General features: G+C 40.7%; 1 protein-coding gene across 1 annotated transcript in view; it reads right to left on the bottom strand.

Annotated features, from left to right (window-relative positions):
* The window catches only part of KLHDC8A (kelch domain containing 8A), a 67013-nt gene extending 55596 nt beyond the window's left edge, over positions 1-11417 (bottom strand). Inside the window, exon 1 of the mRNA XM_056558070.1 lies at positions 11143-11417. The gene's annotated coding sequence lies outside the window, so the exon portion shown is untranslated. The remainder of the gene's footprint in view (positions 1-11142) is intronic.
* Positions 11418-23929: the final 12512 nt, after the last annotated feature.

The following is a 23929-nucleotide window of genomic DNA, read 5'->3' as shown; positions in this document are numbered from 1 at the left end:
CAGTCGTTAACAATCAGCTTGATGAGTTCCTGTTACCAAGCAACTAACGCCCACATGAACTCACCACGCGGTACAACAAGAACAGCATGAGCGAACAGAAGCTAGGCCTTACAGAAAAAAAAATATTAAGACTAGGCGTCATTTCACCTGGGGAGATAATAGGTATTATAGTGACACATTCAATATTTTTAGAAAGGGCTCTGTTTCTGTGATGCAAGGTAATTCTTGACTTACAATGAGTCAATATATATTTCCAGCAGTAAAACTGCTTATAGGTGGCTAGAGAAGGAGGAACAGCTAGTAAAGGAGACTTAAATCCAGGTCACTTCACTATAGGCCCTGGGGGGACTGCAATGCATCTTTTGGTGATGTGGTCTCTAGATCTAAATCACAGTATGCAGTATTTATCAACTGGGACCTAGATTCAGTAAATAACATGACCTAGAAAACAAGAACTAATAATGCCAGCCTTCAGTTAATACCTACAAAGTCATTTGTACAAGCATGTAGCCTCCACAGTTCATCTCCCTGACATCCGCAATCTATTTAGTAATAATGTTACAGGGGTTTGCCTTTATCCATGTAGTAATTGGACACAGAATACATGTTGTATTGTAACTTATCTATAGTCTGATATCAGTTACATATGATGCAAATGTCTCTGGAGATTAAACCCTTAAGGACCGGGGGGTTTTCCGTTTTTTGCATTTTCGCTTTTTGCTCCTTGCCTTTAAAAAATCATAACTCTTTAAATTTTGCACCTAAAAATCCATATGATTGCTTATTTTTTGTGCCACCAATTCTACTTTGTAATGACGTCAGTCATTTTGCCCAAAATCTACGGCGAAACGGAAAAAAAATCGTGAGAAAATTGAAAAAAAAAACGCCGTTTTGTAAATTTTGGGGGCTTCCGTTTCTACATAGTGCATTTTTCGGTAAAAATGACACCTGATATTTATTCTGTAGGTCCATACGATTAAAATGATCCCCTACTTATATAGGTTTGATTTTGTCGGACTTCTGGAAAAAATCATAACTACATGCAGGAAAATTAATACGTTTAAAATTGTCATCTTCTGACCCCTATAACTTTTTTATTTTTCCGCGTATGGGGCGGTATGAGGGCTCATTTTTTGCGCCGAGATCTGAAGTTTTTAGTGGTACCATTTTTGTATTGATAGGACTTCTTGATCGGACTTTTTTTGCGCGTACGCCATTGACCGTGCGGTTTAATTAACAATATATTTTTATAATTCGGACATTTCCGCACGCGGTGATACCATATATGTTTGTTTTTTATTTACACTGGGTTTTTTTTATGGGAAAAGGGGGGTGATTCAAACTTTTAATAGGGAAGGGGTTAAATGATCTTTATTCACTTTTTTTTGCACTTTTTTTTTTGCAGTGTTATAGCTGCCATAGGGACCTATAACACTGCACACACTGATCTTTTACATTGATCACTGGTTTCTATAGGAAACCAGTGATCGATGATTCTGCCGCTTGACTGCTCATGCCTGGATCTCAGGCACTGAGCAGTCATTCGGCGATCGGACAGCGAGGAGGCAGGTAGGGATCCTCCAGCTGTCCTGTAAGCCATTTGTGATGCCGCGATTTCGCAGCGGCTATCCCGAACAGCTCCCTGAGCTAACCGGCATACTTTCACTTTCACTTTAGACACGGCGTTCAACTTTGAACGCCGCGTCTAAAGGGTTAATAGCGCGTGGCACCGCGATCAATGCCAATCACTGCGCTATTAGCCACGGGTCCCGGCCGTTGTTAGAGGCCGGGCCCGACCCGCTATGACGCGGGGCCACACGTTATAGATCGGGAGCGGACACATGTGTACATCATGTGTCCTTAAGGGGTTAAAGGGGTTATCCAGAGATACTAAAAGAACACAAATAATTTCTTTCAAAAATAGCTCCACGTCTGTCTCCAGGTTGGGTGTGGTTTTACAACTTGGCTCCATTCACTTCAATGGAACTGAGCTGTTGACCCACACCCAACCTGGAGACAGACGTGGAGCTGTTTTTGATAGGAAGTAGCTCTGTTTTTCTATTCCTTGATAACCCCTTTAAGTTGTTGTACCCAAGAATAAGGTGGGAGTAGTAGTGCAGAGGCAGTTTGGAGTAGTAGTACACCTAGCAAAGTCTACGATATCATGGTAGCTTTGTGGGTCTGGCTGAAACCTTAATATTCTCTTGTGTTCTCAAACTTTTTAGGGTTTGCACAGTAAAAAGTAGTCCCTGACCTTGGGAAGGGGCACATTGAGAGTTTGGGCACTTCAGACACAATGTACGGTTGGGGCATGAGGAGGGGTTTCGGTGGGAAAAGGGACAGGGAAGATGTGAGGCCAGGGGTAGAGTCTTTCCCTTGCTTTATCTGTTCCAGGGGCCCGAGTGTTATTCGTCTGCCTCTGTCTATACCTTTTGAGTATGTTCAGATGTGTTCCTGTAAGTGTAACGTCTATGTGTGGTAGAAAAATATTAGCAGAGAATTTAGGGCATGCTGTGGATTTTTAAATGCATAGCGTGGCCATTTTCTTGTGGAAATCATACAGATTTTTTACTGTGGATTTTACCCTCTGTAAAGGATGAAGTCTCTGGCAAATGTCAGGATATATGCTTATAGACCCGCTTAAAAAAAATTACCTATTCTAATAAGTTTATGGCTTGGTAAAGTTCTTCCTTAAAGTGGTCCTACCAAGACTTAAAGTTATCCTTCATCCACAGGAAAGGTAATAAATAGGCCATTAGTGAGGTGTAACCGAGACCTCCACCAATCACAAGAACGTTGGCCAATTGTTCCCAAAGTAAATGAAACAGCAGCATGCATGCTCCAATGCTGATCAATTTATTCTCTATGGGGGAGATTTATCAAAACCTGTACAGAGGAAAGACTAGTTGCCCATAGCAACCAATCAGATCGCTTCTTTCATTTTGCAGAGGCCTTGTCAAAAATATACAAAGGGATCTGATTGGTTGCTATGGGCAACTCAGCAACTTTTCCTCTGGACAGGTTTTGATAAATCTCCCCATATGTGACTTCCAACACTACCAAGGGTTAATTTCAGCTATGGTCTGACAGTGTTTTTCTCAGCCGGATAGGGGCTTTTTGGTGCTGGTTCCGCTCTTTTAAAGAAGCCCTATAGACCGTGAATGGAGCGGTATATAAGCATGTGTACTATAGAAGATAACTTCTGCACTCTCTTATCCTAACAGTGCTCAAATAGGAGCCCAATCTTTTCTTATTAAGTAGAGAAGATATACTACAGTGACTAAAGGTGAAACATACAGCACGCCCATCTCACGGCAACTGGCCTTATCTATCCACACCATCCTCCGCAGCAATTCAAATATCTGATGAAGGTCCAAAAATGTATGTATGTTTTAGGAATGCAAATAATCATTAATTTTAAAAATTGAGTGATAAGTTTTTTTTCTATTGAGCATGTGTACTACAGTTTTATTCATTTGAGGGACAATTTACCTCCATTCTCATGATAGGTGAAGGTCCCAGCAGTTGCACCCCTGATAAGCGACTTATTCCCAATCCACAAGATAACTTAATCTTGTAATAACCCCTTTAAAGGGTGTATACATTTTACCTAGCCCTGGTCCCCGCAGCTCCTGTTCAGCTCTGTCTGGTCCCCTGATCTTCTGTCTCCTTTCTGCTTTCAAAAAGAGAGCTTGATGAAAGATCTGACAGCTCAGCCAATCACTGACCAAGGCTGGAAAGCGCTGTGGCCAGAGATAGGCTAAGCGGGCAGGTCCTGCTCCGAGTGCTTGTCTCGGAAGCAGGAAGAACAGAGGAGATCAGGGGACCAGACATAGCCAAACTGGAGCTGCGAGGACCAGTGAGAACAAGATTCTGACTTATGAAGATCATAATCTGTAGGCAAGGCATCTGCAAAAAAAAAACTGACCTGAAATGCTGTTGTAGGCAACAATAGTCCAATGGATCATTTTCAACTTTGTGAAAATGTTATTTGCACCTACTGAAAATATACGGAGGTATTTACGGCAGATCTACATGTTATTAAATTCAAGGATTTACTTATTTTGTCTCCCTGCAATGTGGATGTTTACTTAAAGGGAAGCTGTATTTGGTGCTAAGAGCAGCAGACATTGTTAGGCTGGGTTCACACTACGTTTTCTCCCATACGGGAGCGCATACGGCAGGGGGGAGCTAAAAGCTCGCGCTCCCGTATGTCACCGTATGCACTCCCGTATGTCATTCATTTCAATGAGCCGGCCGGAGTGAAACGTTCGGTCCGGTCGGCTCATTTTTTGCGCCGTATGCGCTTTTACAACCGGACCTAAAACTGTGGTCAACCACGGTTTTAGGTCCGGTTGTAAAAGCGCATACGGCGCAAAAATGAGCCGACCGGACCGAACGTTTCACTCCGGCCGGCTCATTGAAATGAATGACATACGGGAGCGCAAGCTTTTAGCTCCCCCCTGCCGTATGCGCTCCCGTATGGGAGAAAACGTAGTGTGAACCCAGCCTTAGATAGTTGGAAGGGTATAAAAGAAAACTGGATCATTCCTGGAGCTGATGGTTGCCAAACATGTAAAAATCACCTTTTTATTTCTCAGATGAGTGTCAAGAAGGCTCAAGTGCCACAGCCCGGCACACCTCCCTGCTTACACCTTTTTGACTGACGTACAGAACCCTGTCAGTTGATAAGGGACTGGGAGGTGAGGGTAACAATGAAGGCATGCCAGGCTGTGGCAATTGAGCAGCTCAGCTCTGCCTCCTTGACACTTGGTTGAGAAATAAAAAGGCGATTTTATAAGTTTGGCAACAACCACGATAACTACCGCATCAACAGATCATGTAATAGAAAGAAAATAGTTCACCACAGTCTGATAACAGATTATAGGAATGTTGACAGTATTAAAGGAAAACTGTAGTGGTATATAACTTATCCCCTATCCAGGGGTCGGACCAACAGTCTCCAGGATGGGGCCCGGCAGTGTGCAGGAAGGGGGCTTGTCCGTCCCCAGCATGATGCGGCAGCCGACATGCCCCCCCCCCCATATATCCCATATAGATACATGGAGGGGGTGTGTCAGCCGCCACTTCATGCGGGACAAAATGCTTCTTTCATGCTGACTGCTGGGGCCCAGATAACGGCCGGACCCCCTGCGATCTATAACCTATCCCCTATCCTTCAGATAGGGGATAACTTACATACCACTACAGTTTTCTTTTAATCTATAGTGTCTCACACAGAGTTTTTTTTGGAAGACAGACACTGCAATTTTTGCCATAGCCAGAAGTGGATCCAGAAGGAAAGAGAAGTTTTTCTTTTATATTTCCTATTCCTGTGTAACCCACTTCTGGGTTGGCTCAAAAATTGCAGCATTTTTTCAAATAAATGCTATATGTGACACCAGCCTTATGCCAGTTATTTGGTCAGTATTTTAGCCAAAACCAAGAGTGGGTCCAAAACACTGCAAAGAATGCAAAGATGTTCATAATAGTTTTCCTCTGTGTCAGTTCCATTAATTATTTTGGGTAAGAATTCTGATCAAAGTACTTTATGTGAACCTTGCCTAACCCAACATCCTTTGTATTAAGAACCATCTCTCAGAATATAACAAATTAACTGTGCAGATAGCACAGAAAGTCCCAGGCCAGAGCTCCACGATGCTTCATAATAATCATTGTTTCTTACTCTTCCAACAGAAATCTAATGATAGCATAGACATGTAATTCAGACACTCTTCGCAAAGTAGTCTTCTTTAATTTCATAAAGTAGAGTACACCATACAAAAAGCTTAAAAGCTGAAAGAGGCATTACAACACCATGTCTGATATCTACACAGGTTCAGACAGCCTGAGTATTGACGCTCAACACTTCGGAGTTAACCACCTTACTCATGCGTGACTAGTCACACACGAGTAAGGGGGTGACCTCAAAACTATGGCATACTTTGGTGTATGCGCGAACAGCCTGCTGAATACCTCATTGCTGATTGACTTTAACTCTTCCATACCCTTGGCCAAAAAGAACTAGATATCCTGGGACATAGATACAAGCCTACCTGCTGGTACCAGTATGAAGTACTAAAGCAGGGCTAGGCCAGATTTGGCGGAGATTCCTGAGTAAGAAGTTTGTAGGGGACCCATTAGCAGTATTATATAATATGTGGATAATTTACACCAAACAGTTTAATTGGATTTTGTTGACATCAATGGGATATGCTAAAATGATAATATTTGGAAAGCCTATCTGTTCCTTTTGGCTGCTATTAGGGGTTGCATAAAGTGTCCAACTAATGGATTTCTCATTTACAATGCTGGACGACATGTTTTTATTCTTTTTATAAAATCCATGTCTTGTCCACTAAGGACAAGTGGAACAGGGCATTTAAAGAGCACATTGTAGATATGCAAAGTAATGACATCCCTGTCCACATCCAGGCTAGGTTCACATTTAGTATATTGGGCAGAATATGGTAATTTTAGTTAGTATATGGTTTTTTAGACATAGCTGGGAATTGGACCAAAACACCAAAAAGGGTGCACATTTTTCATTATAGTTTTTCTCTGTATCAGTTTCACTTCTGTCTTTTTGGCTAAAAAAAAAATTGCCAAAATACTATGTGTGAACCCAGGTTCACAATGAGGTCCAGTAACAAACATTGGTTCCACTTATACCTGCTTGATTGGAAGAACAAACAAGGTGGCTATAAGCTAAATAAGGTTAAGCTATTACTTTTTGGACTCATTGGGACTTAAAGAGGTACTCCTGTGTTTAAAAAAAAATTAAGTCAACTAATTAAGTCAACTAGTGCCAGAATTCTGAACAGATTTGTAAATTATTTCTATTTAAAAATCTTAATCCTTCCAGTACTCATCAGTTGCTGTATGCTCCACAGGAAGTTGCACTCTGCTGACACCTCTGTCTGTCTCAGGAACTGTCAAGACCAGGAGCAAATCCCCATGGCAAATAAAATAACCCTTGCAGTACTTATTAGCTGCTGTATACTACAGAGGAAGTTAAGATTTTTTAATAGAAGTAATTTACAAATCTGTTTAACTTTCTGGCACTAGTTGACTTAAAAAATGAGTTTTTCCCCGGAGTACCCCTTTAAGGTGTTTATCATGTTTGTCAGGGTAACAGCAAAGAGAAGTTGCTCATGCATGTAAGCAATGTGATGACAAACTGGTAGTGCACCTTGACAATTCACTAAAGAAAGTGACAGAATAGGAACAGTAGGAGCAAAACATGGCCTATTTCCATTTGTCCCAGTTTATGCTACAGTATATGTGCTTATTTCAGTTTCCCAATGTGTTCTGTAAATGAAATTGAGCCAGAATCAAATTTATGGACCCAATACAAGTCTACTTTTTAATGAGGAATAATTTATAATGGAATAATCATTAGACAAAATGGAAAGAATACTATTTTCAGGGCGAATTATATGGGGCACAAAGATTACCCCCCAGACTGGGCCTTGTAAGTGTACTTCTACTATAGATATATTGGTCTTAATGGAAGAGAGAGACTCCTGTATTAACAATGTTAGTTACGGTTATTCATATATTCTATAGTTTTATCCTACACACAATTAGATTTTACAGTTATCCAGATGTCACTATTTTATATGTGCCTTAAAACATGTAGGAAGGAAAGTGTCACCAACTTAATTTATATATACATGATGTGTATAAATATGTTATTTAGGTACTGGCAGAGCTAAGGGGGCGAGAGGAGGACACCCAGGGAGCAACAAGGAGGAGGCTGCAGAGGGGGAACAATGTTGTAAGAAGAGCGCATCAATGTTCTGCTTTAGGATCTATTCACACGTACAGTATTCTGCGCAGGATTTCAAGCTGTGTTCAGTCATTTAGTTTACATTGAAATCTGCAGCAGAAAATCCTGTGCATCCTAATCTGCGCAGAATACTGTACGTATAAATAGACAGAATACTGTACGCGTGAATACTGTACGTATAAATAGACAGAATACTGTACGTGTGAATACTGTACGTATAAATAGACAGAATACTGTACGTGTGAATACTGTACGTGTGAATAGGGTGCGTTCACATGTACAGTATCCTGAGCAGATTTGATGCACAGGATTTTCTGCTGCAGATTTCAATGTAAACTAATTGACTGAGAACAGCTTCTAATCGGCAGTTACATATCCTGCGCATGAAATCTGCGCAGGATCCTGAAGGTGTGAACCTACCCTTAATCTATAACAACATACAAAAGGTTTACATCCATACATAACTTAAAGTGTGACCTACTTGATGTGCAAAGTTTAAAGGGGTACTCCCGTGGGAAAACACTTTTTTTTTTTTTTTTTAAATCAACTGTTTTCAGAAAGTTAAACAGATTTGTAAATCACTTCTATTAAAAAAATCTTAATCCTTCCAGTACTTTTTAGGGGCTGTATACTAAAGAGAAATCCAAAAAAGAAATGCATTTCCTCTCATGTCCTGACCACAGTGTTCTCTGCTGACCTCTGCTGTCCATTTTAGGAACTGTCCAGATCAGCATATGTTTGCTATGGGGATTTTCTCCTGCTCTGGACAGTTCCTAAAATGGACAGCAGAGGTCAGCAGAGAGCACTGTGGTCAGGACATCACAGGAAATGCATTTTTTGGGGGGGGATTTCACTTTAGTATACATCCCCTAAAAAGTACTGGAAGGATTAAGATTTTTTTTTAATAGAAGTGATTTACAAATCTGTTTAACTTTCTGACACCAGTTGATTTAAAAAATAAAAAAAAGTTTTCCACAGGAGTACCCCTTTAAGGTGTCAGGCAACCCATGCCTCCAGGCTCTGGAGATGTACTTCTGGTGCTGGCTTGATATTTCCAAGGGCACAAAATGCCTTTTATCTGTTTTATTCTGTATTATTGTTTGCATTCAATAGAGACAGAGGAAAATGATTCTGAGAGGTGACATAAGAGCTGAAGCCAAGGAGACATAATTCATTATGCATCTTCATGAATAGAGTGTTAGTGCTGCAGTTTGCTCTCATCCTTACATTCTAGCTGTCATGTAATGTAGAATTTTATTTATTACTGTTAAAAGGTGCTAAAGAAAGAAAAAAAAGAAAGAAAAGAAAGAGAAATGCAGCTGCAAACCTCAACTAAAAGTTTACACTGGGCTGAATTGGTTCATGACATCCATTCACATAGACAGATATTATGACTAAGGATGCTTTTACACTATAAAATTCATCCGTTTTAAAGATCCGTTTGATGTTCCGTTATGAAAACCCTGAAAATCGGCCATTAAACGTCCGTTAGAAAATCCCATTATAGTCTATGGGATTTTTACATTATCCGTTTTAATCCGTTATAGTCTCTTATTAATAACGGACGTTATTTTGTGATGGGCGAATGAACAGAAGAAATAGTGCATGCATTACTTCTTCCGTTACTATCTTCTGTCACAAAATAACGTCTGTTATTAATAATAGACTATAACGGATTAAAACGGATAAGGTAAAAATCCCATAGACTATAATGGGATTTTCTAACGGACGTTTAATGGCCGATTTTCAGGGTTTTCATAACGGAACATCAAACGAATCTTTAAAACGGATGAATTTTATAGTGTGAAAGCAGCCTAATGTACATTGGTAAAGTCTAAACGGTATTATTATCTGTTTATAAACAATAAACATGACCATTTCTCCTAATGACCTTGAATATGACTCTGGCGACATTGTAGAACAGTGGTCTTCAATAGAGATGAGCGAACTTACAGTAAATTCGATGCGTCACGAACTTCTCGGCTCGGCAGTTGATGACTTATCCTGCGTAAATTAGTTCAGCCTTCCGGTGCTCCGGTGGGCTGGAAAAGGTGGATATATTCCTAGGAAAGAGTCTCCTAGGACTGTATCCACCTTTTACAGCCCACCGGAGCACCGGAAAGCTGAACTAATTTATGCAGGAAAAGCCATCAACTGCCGAGCCGAGAAGTTCGTGACGCATCGAATTTACTGTAAGTTCGCTCATCTCTACTCTTCAACCTGCGGACCTCCAGATGTTGCAAAACTACAACTCCCAGCATGCCCGGACAGCCAACGGCTGTCCGGGCATGCTGGGAGTTGTAGTTTTGCAACATCTGGAGGTCCGCAGGTGGAAGACCACTGTTGTAGAATATGTTCAATAGTAAACTGTAATTGGAAGCCTGACAAATAGCAAAGTTCAAATAAGGTTATAGTGAAAGTGTATAAAAGCCCATTATTTAATCAGAGCTCATCGGCACTAGATACAAACCCACAGAAGCATAAAGAGAAATCTCTCATTCCATCTGAAGTTCTCTGTTGCACCTACAGTATCCCCAGCTGTGAGATTTTTCACTCCATGTCTATAAGCAGAACTAGAAAATTCCATAGCGAATCCTTTTTAAAAGGGACAACCTCACATAATAAAAGGAAGGGTTCAGGAACATGTCACAGCCGCCACAACAAAGTGTAGGTGTTGATGGCTTCAGTCACACAGAGAACAGCTTGGGCTCCTCTAATCTGCTTTCATCCTACTGACTAAAACATCAAACCATGCTTAATCCTAATTCTTTATTCAGGATAGCCTGCTGTCTAGATTTCATTACTGGTTTCTCCCTAACCACTTATTATGCCAAATCTTTCTAAAGACAATTACAAATTAAACGCGTGGAAAAATTAAGGTGTGAACTGCAGGGAAAATAGTCATTAGAACAAACTCCCAGGTCTTTTAGAAGTATGCTGTACCATATAGAACGCTTTTAGGGAATTCTCCACGACATCATCTGTTTAATTAGCGTTATGTCGTCCATATATTTAAAAGCATTGCTGCTTGGGAAATCCAGTGATGTTTTGCCCCAGATATGGGAGATGTGGCCCCGAGCCTGAAGAACAGCTCGTAAGATCTATTGGAGGGTTGCGTACCATCGTGTGAATGCAGAAATTAAATTGTCTACTAACGAAATGGTTAGAAGGGACATTATGGGTTTGTATCCATGACACCGAAGGTGACGGAGCCAGCAGGCTATGGCATTAAGCAGGATTCCGGTGATGCCCTCGCAGATTGGGTATCCTTCAGCATCCTGAATGCACAGCTTAGTAAAATGTTCAGAACCGGGACTAGTAGGGGTTAATACAGAAATCAATGTACTCACCGCGGTCTCCAGTGTGATCAGTTTTCCGCTTACTGTCGCCAAGTTTGATCCTGCGAAAGTCCAAATCCAGTAGCTTCCTCAGCGCTCGTCTCTCCCAATATTCTGTTCCTCTCCTCTGAAAGCAAACATGCCTGCTCTCCCTCTCAGCATGCTTCCTGCCATTCCTCCCCTTATTCCTCACATGCATACAATGTTGTGGAGTCTGGGCTTTTTCTTCTTCCCCTCCCTCCTCGCAGCCCTTAGGGAATGACAGAAGCTGTGATTGAAGAATGCTTCAGACAGAAAAAAAAATGCCTGGAGAGACGGGAAATGTATGAGAAAAAACGGATAGTCAATTGCAAGCTCGATTTATGCTGGCGATAGATGGAGCGATTTTTTGTTACAAATGACAAACAATTCACTATTATAACTTCACAACAAGACTGTTTTAAATGACCTGAGTGTTGCGGAGAAACTTTTATCGATAGTATGGATGCCAGTGATTTCTGTGGATCGAGGGGTTGTAGTGCGTCACTTGTAGGTAAAAAATAGGTGTTTTTCACATAACTTTTTTTTTATAAAAACACAGCTTTTTTTAGGTATTTTTTTTCAAAAGAAATATAAAAGTGAGGACTCGTCTACACTTGGATGCTGGATCCACTTCTGGCTGTGGCTTAATAATGCACAGTAGTTAAAAAAAAACAAAAAAATGTTGTGTCTGACACCAGCCTTAGTAAGTCCTGGGTATTCCATATTTCTCAAACTTTTGACCCATGACATTTGTATGCCTTGTAAAGCTGTGTTTCCATTTGTCAGTTTACTGGAAAAATGGCAATGATGTTTTTGAGCCAAAGCCAGAAGTGGATCCATGAGGAAGGAGAAGTATAAATCCTCTCTTTAGATGTCCTTTTCCTTTTGAAAACACTTCTGGCTTTGGTTCAAAAACGGCAGTGGCAGATATCCAAAAATAGACAAGTGGAGAGACAGCCTTAGTTATGAGACATATTGATCAACGTCTTGTAACAATTGTTCTTATGCAGAAGCAGATGTAAAGGTGGCTGGTTTATTGCATAGGTTGGTATGAGATGGTTTTCATACCACAATAGGCAGTGCCTATTTAACATAAATGCCAGGATAGGTCCCATGTGCTTCATTAAAAGGACTTCTCAATACCCCATTGCCCTACAGAGGCCAAAAGTGTGCCACTGCACGGCTGTGTGTGTCAATCGCAGGATGCGTAATTTGCGACATGTCATCAAAATTCCTTCTAAGTACCTGGAAATGGTCTGAGGAGAGACAGGGTGTGTAATAAAGGTACTATCTGTGTCTGGATGATAGACAAGGAAACTGTAGGGAAGGCTCATACTTGTTCACGGATCTAATGATCCTCTCTACTGCTGGTTTGTCTGCACATCTGCAGCCTGTACACTATGTGTGCGTGCCATCAATTAGCTACTGCTCCCAACACCTCAAACAGCTTGGTCTGAATGGTCTAAATCGGAAAGCAATTTCTCTAAATGACCAACCTTCCTCTCAATGTCTGCCAACTGACCCAAATATCTTTGATGCATGTCTGGCAGTCAAAAATCGCTCGCCAAGTGGTACATTACCCAAAAGTAGCCTCTGAGAACCCTTTCATAGGGCAGCAGGCAAAACATTTTTATGCCCTCTTGTGGCAGAACATAATTTACATGCAGTGTTTTGCAGTAATAAGACATTTCTGGTGTTTTGTTTTTGTTGTCATTGAGTGTACATACAACTTATAATAATGTTTTAAGGTGTTATATATTACAGAAATTATGCAAATATACTTATTGAATGGGAATAAACTGTATAGCTTCAAATCAGCATGCACTTAAAAAACAAACAAGAAAACAGAAATGTGTTTGGTCATAAAGGGTGGTAGTGGGCCTGGTGTAGAAGTGGTTTTCTACGTGAACCTGACTGGTATTTTTTGGTTATAGAGGTGACAACCAAAGTTTGTACAGGGAGAGACCTTAAAGGGGTAGTCCGGCACTTAGACATCTTATCCCCTATCCAAAGAATAGAGTATAAGATGCCTGATCGCGGGGGTCCCTGTCGCTGTCACGACCCCTCCCAAACAGCCCATAAGGAGAGAACAAGAATAGGCTTAAAGGTGTTATCCAGGAATCGAAAAACAGCCAGTTTCTTTCAAAACCGCTCCCCGTCTGCCTCCAGGTTGGGTGTGGTTATGCAGCTCAGTTCCATTGAAGTGATTGGTGCCAAGTTGTAATACCACACACATCCTGGGGACAGGGTGCAGTTTAAAAAAAAAGAAAAAAAAATCTGTTTTTTGATTCCTAGATAACCCCTTTAATCCATAGCTGTCTATGAAATATAATACTAAAGCCTATGAATAGTGTATAAAGAATAAATTAAGGGTGCAACATGAATTCTGCACAAATTGATTCTCCTCTGTAATTAAAGTTGCCTACTAAATTACTTCTAAAAATTGTCTCTTACATTCAATTTAAATCCTTTCTTAGGAGGACTTTAATAGAAAATTAAATGGTATTTGCTAGTGGAACAGCTGCATCTACGAGTGCTTTACTGATTTCTATAGCCCCTATAGTGTATGTCGCATACACAGACTTCACATGTATAAAAAGAATATTCCTGATGACAAGAACAAGAATCAGAATATGTTTCTAAGAGAGCAAATGTGAACCATACAAAAGAAAAGTCTAAGGAAATGGCTATGCAATATAAATTATATCTTAAAGGAGACAGTACATTTTGAGACGTACACCTAAAATATGTAATGGAGCTTCAATAAGAGGGCCCTAAGTGCACGTGTTGAACTGCACTATGGGGTTATATAGTAAGCTGTGCTATGGTAGCTCTTCTATGGGATCGGCCAAGCAGTGGTGACTTCAGCTTTCATATTTTTAGGGGGGGGGGGGGCACACTGTGGGCCAATACGGAAATAGGCTGGCAATTATAAAACACTAGATATACATAGGGGCAAGTGCTGCAGTGTCTTTATTGTACCTATACCATTGTAAAATATACCAAATATACCAAAGAACAAATATAACCTCCATACAGTGATGGAATATTACCTCCGTACAGTGATGAGATATTACTTTCATACTGTTACTGAACTAATCTCCCTATACACAGAAAGATATAACAAAATATAACACTACATAATGCCTGAATAATACATACCATGCCCACTAGGACTACCACTATATACCATATAAGTGATTACAGTGGAGTTATATTCAATGACGAGAGAAATAATTAAAAAATTACAGTTTTGAATGTCGAGGGGATAAGACCTCTTAGGGCTGGAGTACCCCTTTAAGGAGTGCCGACTGCTGTATCTTTTGGACTTGTTAAAACTGAACTTCATGATGAACCTTTAAATCTTTAAAGGTTTTTTTTTTTCACAATTGGCATTTAACACCTATTCATAGGACGTCGGATCACTGGAGGCCACACTGTTCGGACAACCACTAGAATGGCGTCCTAAGTCCCCCATTCCTTCTTTCTGTAGGAGTTTAAATGGAGCTGTGTTTAACCCCTTAATGACCACGGACATAAATGTACGTCCTGGCTTGGCAGGACTTTGCACACCAGGACGTAAATTTGCCTCCTGTGTATGACCGCGTGCATCGGAGCAGTGCTCGTGTCATACACGGCATGTCCGCCATTAACCCCTTAGATGCCGTGATCAGTACAGATCATGGCAACTGTGGCAATGCGCATGTTAAAATAGATGATCGGCTGCAGCGCTGCCGTGGTGATCCGATCCCCTCAACTGCCTCTGCCCGTCTCCCGCTCTTGTCTGAGATCGAGCAGACCAGAGCAGAAGATCGCCGATAATACTGATTAGTGCTATGTCTAATGCATAACACTGAACAGTATTAGCAATCAAATTATTGCTATAGATAGTCCCCTATTTTTCCCCCAAAAAGCTAAAAAAAAATTTATAAACATATTTGGTATTGGTGCGTGCATAAATGTCCAAACTATCAAAATATGAACAGAATAAACGTAAAAAAAAATAAATAAATAAAAGTCCACAAATGCTGCTTTTTTGTCTCATTTTATTACAGTTTTATACATGCAAATGTGGTATCAATAAAAAGTACAGATGACGGTACAAAAAATGAGCCCTCATACCGCCCGATATATGGAAAAATGAAAAAGTTATAGGTGGTCAAAATAGGGCGATTTTAGATTACTGATTTTGTACAAAAAGTTTTAGATTTTTTTAAAAGCGGTACATAGATATAAAAGTATCTAGCCACGGGTATCATTTTCATCGTATTGACCCACAGAATAAAGAATACTTGTCATTTTTATCGTTAAGTGTATAGTGTGAAAAGAAACCCTCCAAAATGTGCAAAATTTGGGTTTTCATTTAAATTTCCTCCCTAAAAAAAATTATTTTTGGGATTCGCCGTACATTTTATGGTAAAATGAGAGGATTCATTACAAAGAACAATTGGTCAAGAAAAAAACAAGCCCTTATATGGGTCTGTAGATGGAAACATAAGAGAGTTATGGATTTTAGGAGGTGAGGAGGAAAAAATGAAAACGCAAAAATAAAATTGGCCTGGTCCTTACGGTTAAAATGCACTTGGTCCTTAAGGGGTTAAGTATATGCTCTGCCTCCTTATTCTGTGTCTATAAGGCTGATGAGAACAGGTAAGTGCTGTCCTCCTGTTCTGTCTCCATCAGTCCCATAAACTCTGAATGGGTAGCCTAACACATGCTCGACCACTACCCCACTGAAAGTTCTCCTGTGGTTGTGCAGTGAGAAGGATTAGTGGGGGTTCAATCAGTAGGGCAACCAGTGATCAGACATTACCTATCCTATGCAGGGGAATATATTCATATAGAATTCATCTACATTATCTCCCAGAAGCGAGTACACCCCTCACATGATTGTAAATATTTTATTATATCTTTCCAAGTGACAACACTAAAGAAATGACACCCTGCTACAATTTAGTAGTGAGTGCACAACCAGTATAACAGCGTTGTTGTTGTTGCTGGAACCTTTAGGTGCTTCACAGGAATAGCAGCAAAGTGAAGGAGAAAATTCTAAATCTTCATTTTTTACACTCGCATGTTCTTGTAGACCCAGTTTTTGAATTTTACAAGGGGTAAAAGGAGAGAAATCCCCCTAAAATGTGTAACCCAATTTCTCTCGAGTAAGGAAACAACTCATATGTGTATGTAAAGTGCTCTGAGTGTGCACTACAAGGCTCAGAAGTGAAGGGACGACAATGGGATTTTGGAGAATTCGTTTTTCTGAAATGGTTTTTGGGGGTCATGTCACATTTAGGAAGCCCCTATGGTGCCAGAACAGCATAAAATACCATGGCATCCTATTTTGAAAACTATACACCTCAAGGAACATAAAAAGGGTACAGTGAGCCTTAACACCCCACAGGTGTATGGCCACTTTTCGTTAAAGTCGGATGTGTAAATCAGTTTTTTACTAAAATGCTGTCTTTTCCCCCCAAATTTTACATTTTTACAATGGGTAATAGAAGAGATTGGATTACAAATTTTGGGGGCATTTTCTCCTGAGTATGGAAATACCCCAAATGTGGATGTCAAGTGCACTGCAAGTGCACTACCAATTCTCAGAAGAGAAAGAGTCACATATGACTTTTGGAAAGTGTTTGACAAATTTCCACAAAATTTGGATGTGAAAATTAAAATTTTTAATTTTTTTCACTAAAATGCTGGTGTTACCCCAAATGTTTACATTTTCACAAGAGATAATAGAGGAAATGGGGTTAAAAATTTGGGGAGGCTTTTTCTCCTGAGTATGGAAACACCCCATCAGTGGATGTAAAGTGCTCTGCAGTCTAACTACAATGCTCAGAAGAGAAGGAGTGCCATTGGGCTTTTGGAGAGAGAATTTGTTTGGAATGGAAGTCGGAGGCCATGTGCGTTTACAAAGCCCCCCCCCACGTGGTGCCAGAACAGTGGACCCCCCAAATTTAATAAGGGATGCAGTGAGCATTTACACCCCACTGGCGTTTGACAGATCTTTGGAACAGTGGGCTGTGCAAATGAAAAATGAAATTTTTATTTTTCATGGACCACTGTTCAAAAAATCTGTCAGACACCAGTGGGGTGTAAATGCCCACTGCACCCCTTGTTACATTCCTTGAGGGGTGTAGTTTACAAAATGGGGTCACATGTTGGGGGGTCCACTGTTCTGGCACCATGGGGGTTTTGTAAACACACATGGCCTTCAATTCCAGACACATTCTCTCTCCAAAAGCCCAGTCATCACCCTTTTTTCCCCTGGGTCACCTGGGACCCGATTGACCCGGAATCGCTGCAAATTGCCAAGCTGAACTGATCGCCGACATGGGGGTGGGGGGGTCTCAGGATCCCCCAGGGGTTTTCACAGGGTGCCTGCTGAATTATTTCAGCAGGCATCCCGGTCCGGTCCCCACCTGGCCGGGACTGGAATTCCCACGGGCGTACAGGTCCTTAAGGCCCAGGACATCGGAGCATACCTGTACGCCGTGGGTCCTTAAAGGGCTAATGTCTAAACCTTGGCAACAAAAGTAAGTGCACCCCTGAGGGGAAATATCCAAATTGGGCCTAATTAGCCATTTTTCCTCTCTGGTGTCATGTGGCTTAGTAATGTTACACAGTCTCAGGAGTGAATGAGGAGCAGGTATCTTGAATTTGGTGTTATCGCTCTCACACTCTCTAATACTGGTCACTGGAAGTTTAACATGGCACCTCATGGCAAAGAACTCTCCTAGATCTGAATAAAAGAATTGTTGCTCTAGATAAAGATGACCTAGGCTATAAAAAGATTGCCAAGACCCTGAAAAAGAGCTGCAGCATGGTGCAAAGCCTATACAGCTGTTTCACAGGACAGTTTCCACTCCGAACAGCCCTTGCCATGGTCGATAAAAGAAGTCAAGTGCATAGCATCATATCCAAAGGTTGTCTTTGGGATATAGATGGATAAGTGCTGCCAGCATTGTTGCAGAGGTTGAAAGGGGGGGGGGACGGGGACAGCCAGACAGTACTTAGACCATATGCCACACACTACATCAAATTGGTCTGCATTCTTGTCGTCCCAGAAGGAAGCCTATTCTAAAGATGAAGCACAAGAAAGCCTGCAGTTTGCTAAAGACAAGCAGATTATGAACATGGATTACTGGAACCACGTCCTGTGGTCCGATGAAACCAAAATAAACTTATTTGATTCAGATGGTGTCAAGCGCATGTACGGCAACCAGGTGAGGAGTACAAAGACAAGTGTGTCTTTCCTACAGTCAAGCATGGTGGTTGGAGTGTCACGGTCTAGAGCTGCATGAGTGCTGCTGGCACTGGGGAGCTACAATTCATTGAGGGAACCATGAATGCCAACATGTACTGTAACATTCTAAAGCAGAGCATGATCCTCTGCATATAGAGGCTGCACCGCAGGGCAGTATTCCAACATAATGACCCCAAACACACCTCCAAGATGACGAATGCCTTGTTAAAGAAGCGGAGGGTAAAGGTAATGGATTGGCCAAGCATGTCCCAAGACCTAAACCCTATTGAGAATGTCTGGCATCCTCAAACAGAAGGTGGGGGAGCGCAAGGTCTCTAACATCCACCAGCTCTGTGATGTTGTCACAGAAGGGTGGAAGAGGACTCCAGTGGCAACCTGTGAAGCTCTGGTGAACCACATAGGCTTAAGGCAAAGCTGGAAAATAATGGCACTATGGGCCCAATTTGGAAGTTTACACTCACTTTTGTTGTCATGGTTTAAACATTAATGGCTGTGTGTTGAGTTATTGTGAGGGCATACAACATTAAACACTGTTATACAGACTGTGTACTCACTACTTTACATTGTAGCACAGTGCCATTTCTTCAGTGTGGTCACATATAAAGCTATAATAAAATATTTACAAAATAGTGGCGGGTGGACTCACTTATTTGAGAACATTGAATAACTTTATAAATGCTGGAGGTTACTTACCCAGTACAAATTCTGTATTACTGCCCAAAGCATAACAGACGTTGGCTAAGTTGGGCTACAATACAGGCTGTATAAAGTCAGACAACAAATATGTTAAGATCTGTTTGTAAAGGGTAAAATGAAAGACAGACATTTAAAATCTAGAACTTATAATTGTACAAATAACTACTACTAATATACTGTTTATTACTATTGAAATGTCAAACATGCCCAGAAGTTGTTACTACAGTGGATGCCTTCCCCTATTAGCTCCATAAATAATGCACACAACTTAAAAAAAAATTAAAGAAAAAAAAATTACAAATGGGAAAAAAGTACCAGTATGAAAGTAAAAGAAATAACTTTAAAACAATAGACCATAAATTGGTTAATATAATTGACGGTTCTAGAAATCCAGACATCTTATCTGTGTCCTTGAATAGAACAGATTTCCTCTCTGTATGTTCCAGTTTTAAACAGTGATGTAGAAGGCAAGCGATATTTTTATGTGTTGAATCTGGTACATGTTCTAAAACTGCTAAAAGCTTAGTGATAAATGTCATTGAAAGTGGGAATGTTTATATAGAAAAAAAACATCCAGAGACGTGAAGGAGCCAGGAGGAAAGTAATTTCAGTCTAATAATTTCACTTTATCACATTAACTCGTTCAAATGAAGCAAAAAGTTACAATAAATTATATTAGTAAATTACAGTATTAGGTGAAAATACCAACAAAGATGTGCAAAAAGATACAATTTATTGTACTGTTGTATGCTACTTCAGCTGGTATACATCCGTGGATAACCCTTTACACTCTGGTCATGCAACTCTCATGACCAAGAAAAACATCTGATGTCCTGCCCACCGCAAGTGTCCAATAGGTGGGCTCTTCTGGTTAAGTGTCCTGAACTCTCTGTATTGAGAACTTTCTTGACCCTTCCTCTCAGCTGTCTCCTGATTGGATGCTAGAGCTTTCAATCACAGTTGACAGGAAGGGCTGGGCAAATGCTCTGTGCACCTGATCAGAAAAATCCCCCTCCTGGACCCCTGCCATGGTGGCAACCAGGAAATAAAGCAACATTTTTCTTTGTCATCCCCATTGCAGTACTAAGACAGCAGGCATTGTTACATTCCTCTCCCTGACCTTGGTTTAATGCAAATGAAACAGGCAGGAAAACACAAACACATCTAGCAATAATATTGCAGAATCCTGGAGCTGTCTAAGCTACAATTTAGTACAGTCTTTGAAGAAGAAAAAATGCACTGAGCTCAGCAACACCAAAAGGCCTGGAAGGACACATAAGACATTAAAAAATTCTCTCAGAAAAACAAAAAAACTCCTTAACAACATAGCCAATGTCAAGAACACTGATGGATTAAGACACATCATTCTTATAACCATAATGTCATCTGGTGATAGGTTTTAAGTTTAACCCCCTAAGGACCAAGCCCATTTTAACCTTAAGGACCAGGCCAATTTTATTTTTGCATTTTCGTTTTTTCCTCCTCGCCTTCTAAAATCCATAACTCTTTTATATTTCCATATACAGACCCATATAAGGGCTTGTTTTTTGTGTGACCAATTGTACTTTGTAATGAAACCTCTCATTTGACACAAATGTACGGCAAACCCCAAAATATTTTTTTTAGGAAGGAAATTTTAATGAAAACTACAATTTTGCAAATTTTGGAGGGTTTCGTTTTCATACTGTACACTTTACGGTAAAAATGACATGTGTTTATTCTGTGGGTCAATACGATTCAAATGATACCCATGGCTAGATACTTTTATATTATGGTACCGCTTAGAAAAAAATCTAAAACTTTTTGTACAAAATCAGTAATCTAAAATCGCCATATTTTGACCACCTATAACTTTTTCATTTTTCCATATATAGGGCGGTATGAGGGCTAATTTTTTGCGCCGTCATCTGTACTTTTTATCGATACGACATTTGCATATATAAAACTTTTTAAATCATTTATTAATTTTTTTTTATAAAATGTGACAAAAAAGCATTTTTGGACTTTATTTTTTTACATTTACGCCATTTACCATACGGGATCATTAACATTATATTTTGATAGTTCGGACATTTACGAACGCGGCGATACCAAATATGTTTATAATAAAAAGTGTTTACGCATTTTGGGGGTAAAATGGGAAAAACAGACAATTTTCATTTTTATTGGGGGAGGGGATTTTTCACTTTTTTTACTTATTTTTAAATTTTTCAACTTTTATTTTACACTTTTTATGTCCCCATAGGGGACTATCTATAGCAATCATTTGATTGCTAATACTGTTCAGTGCTATGCATAGGACATAGCACTGATCAGTATTATCGGTGATCTTCTGCTCTGCTCGATCTCAGACCAGATCAGAAGACCCCGGGAGACGGCCGGAGCCAGGTGAGGGGACCTCCGGCCACCATGCTGGATGAACGGATCACCGTGGCAGCGCTGGGGGCGATCCGATCATCCATTTAAAGTAACGCACTGCCGCAGATCTGAGGGGTTAATGGTGGACATCAGCGCGATCGCGCATGTCGGCCATTACAGGCAGGTCCCCGACTGCTGCTAGCAGCCGGAACCTGCCGGGTATGACGTGAGCACCGTTCCGATGCTTGCGGTCATACACAGGACATAAGGTACGTATTGGTGCGCGAAGTAACACCAAACCAGGACGTACATTTACGTCCGTGGTCGTTAAGGGGTTAAGAATGTAACCTAAGATACTAACCACTGGTTGTAAGGTATGCATGCATTTTCGGAAAGACATGAAAAGCAAACAGAAGCAATTGCAAACATGTTCAACATATAACTATACCATAGTCTATATAATACTATAGACTATGGTATAGATCCTTTAAACTGTAATGGTCTGGCACTGACCAGGCTGGGCTGTGGAGTCTAAGGGACAATATCGTCAGGTTGCAGTCCACAGACTAGCCACCAGTAGGCAGTCAGGCAAAGCAGGGATGACAGGACAGTCTGGAGAACCGACACCAGAAACAATGAAAATGGAGGAGTAACCAAGAACATGGATAATGGAGCATGGAGTGGAGAATAGGGTCATAGTGGCAGGCCTAGAATGCGTCACAGGCTTGGACTATGCACAATAGCATAATTAACATCACAGGATATAGATATATACAGTGGAGCAAAAAAGTAGTCAGCCACCAAATGTGCAAGTTCTCCCACTTAAAAAGATGTGCAATTTTTATCATAGGTATACCTCAACTATGAGAGACATTTAAAAGAATTTATTTGCAAATTATGGTGGAAAATAAGTATTTGGTAAATAACAAAAGTTCATCTCAATACTTTGTTATATACCCTTTGTTGGCAATGACAGAGGTCAAACATTTTCTGTAAGTCTTCTCAAGGTTTTCACACACTGTTGCTGGTATTTTGGCCCATTCCTCCATGCAGATCTCCTCTAGAGCAGTGATGTTTTCGGGCTGTCCCTGGCCAACACGGACTTTCAACTCCTCCAAAGGTTTTCTATGGGGTTGAGATCTAGAAACTGGCTTGGAAACTCCAGGACCTTGAAATGCTTCTTACAAAGCCACTCCGGGCGGTGTGTTTGGGATCATTGTAATGCTGAAAGACCCAGACACGTTTAGTCTTCAATGCCCTTGCTGATGGAAGGAAGTTTTCACTCAAAATCTCACAATACATGGCCCCATTCATTCTTTCCACGGATCAGTCATCCAGGTCCCTTTGCTGAAAATCAGCCCCAAAGCATGATGTTTCCACCCCCATGCTTCGCAGTAGGTATGGTGTTCTTTGGATGCAACTCTGCATTCTTTCTCCTCCAAACATGACGAGTTGAGTTTTAACAACAAGTTCTACTTTGGTTTCATCTGACCATATGACATTCTCCCAATCGCCTTCTGGATCATCCAAATGCTCTCTAGCAAACTTTAGCAGGGCCTGTACTTGCTTAAGCAGAGGGACAAGTCTGGTACTGAATGGTTTGAGTCCCTGGCAGCGTAGTGTGTTACTGACGGTAGCCTGTTACTTTGGTCCCAGCTCTCTGCAGATCATTCACTAGGTCCCACTGTGTGGTTCTGGGATTTTTGCTCACCATTCTTGTGATCATTTTGACACCACAGGGTGAGATCTTGCGTGGAACCCCAGAGCGAGGGAGATTATCAGTGGTCTTGTATGTCTTCCATTTTCTAATAATTGCTCCCACATTTGATTTCTTCACACCAAGCTGCTTGCTTATTACAGAATCGGTCTTCCCAGCCTGGTGCAGGTCTACAATTTTGTTTCTGATGTCCTTCGATAGCTCTTTCTTCTTGGCCATAGTGGAGTTTGGAGTGTGACTGTTTGAACTGGTTATCAGTATAAAAGACACCTGACCACAACCTCAAACAGGTACCATAAATACAGGTAACAAGTGGAGGACAGAGGAGACCCTTAAAGAAGAAGTTAAAGGTCTGTGAGAGCCAGAAATCTTGCTTGTTTGTAGGTGACCAAATACTTATTTTACCAAGGAATTTACCAATTAATTCATTAGAAATTCTACAATGTGATTTCCTGTATTCTTCCCCCCCCCCCCCCCCCATTCTGTCTCTCATAGTTGAAGTGTACCTAGGAAGAAAATTACAGGCCTCTCTCATCTTTTAAAGTGGGAGAACTTGTGCCTCAACGTTCCTGTCCCAATTTTCATGTGAGGAGTTCCGAGCAAATTCATTTTCTGCAATTCTAACTTCTTTTATACATTCTTTTTCTCTATCTACATTTCTTAAATATTAAACAAATATTTCTTATCAATAAGCCAAGCAAAAATGCGTTTAACGAATCCCACACCATGTGTATACC

The sequence above is a fragment of the Hyla sarda genome, chromosome 2, assembly GCF_029499605.1.
Source record: "Hyla sarda isolate aHylSar1 chromosome 2, aHylSar1.hap1, whole genome shotgun sequence".
NCBI lineage: Eukaryota > Metazoa > Chordata > Amphibia > Anura > Hylidae > Hyla > Hyla sarda.
This window is presented reverse-complemented; position numbering and strand designations above follow the sequence as displayed.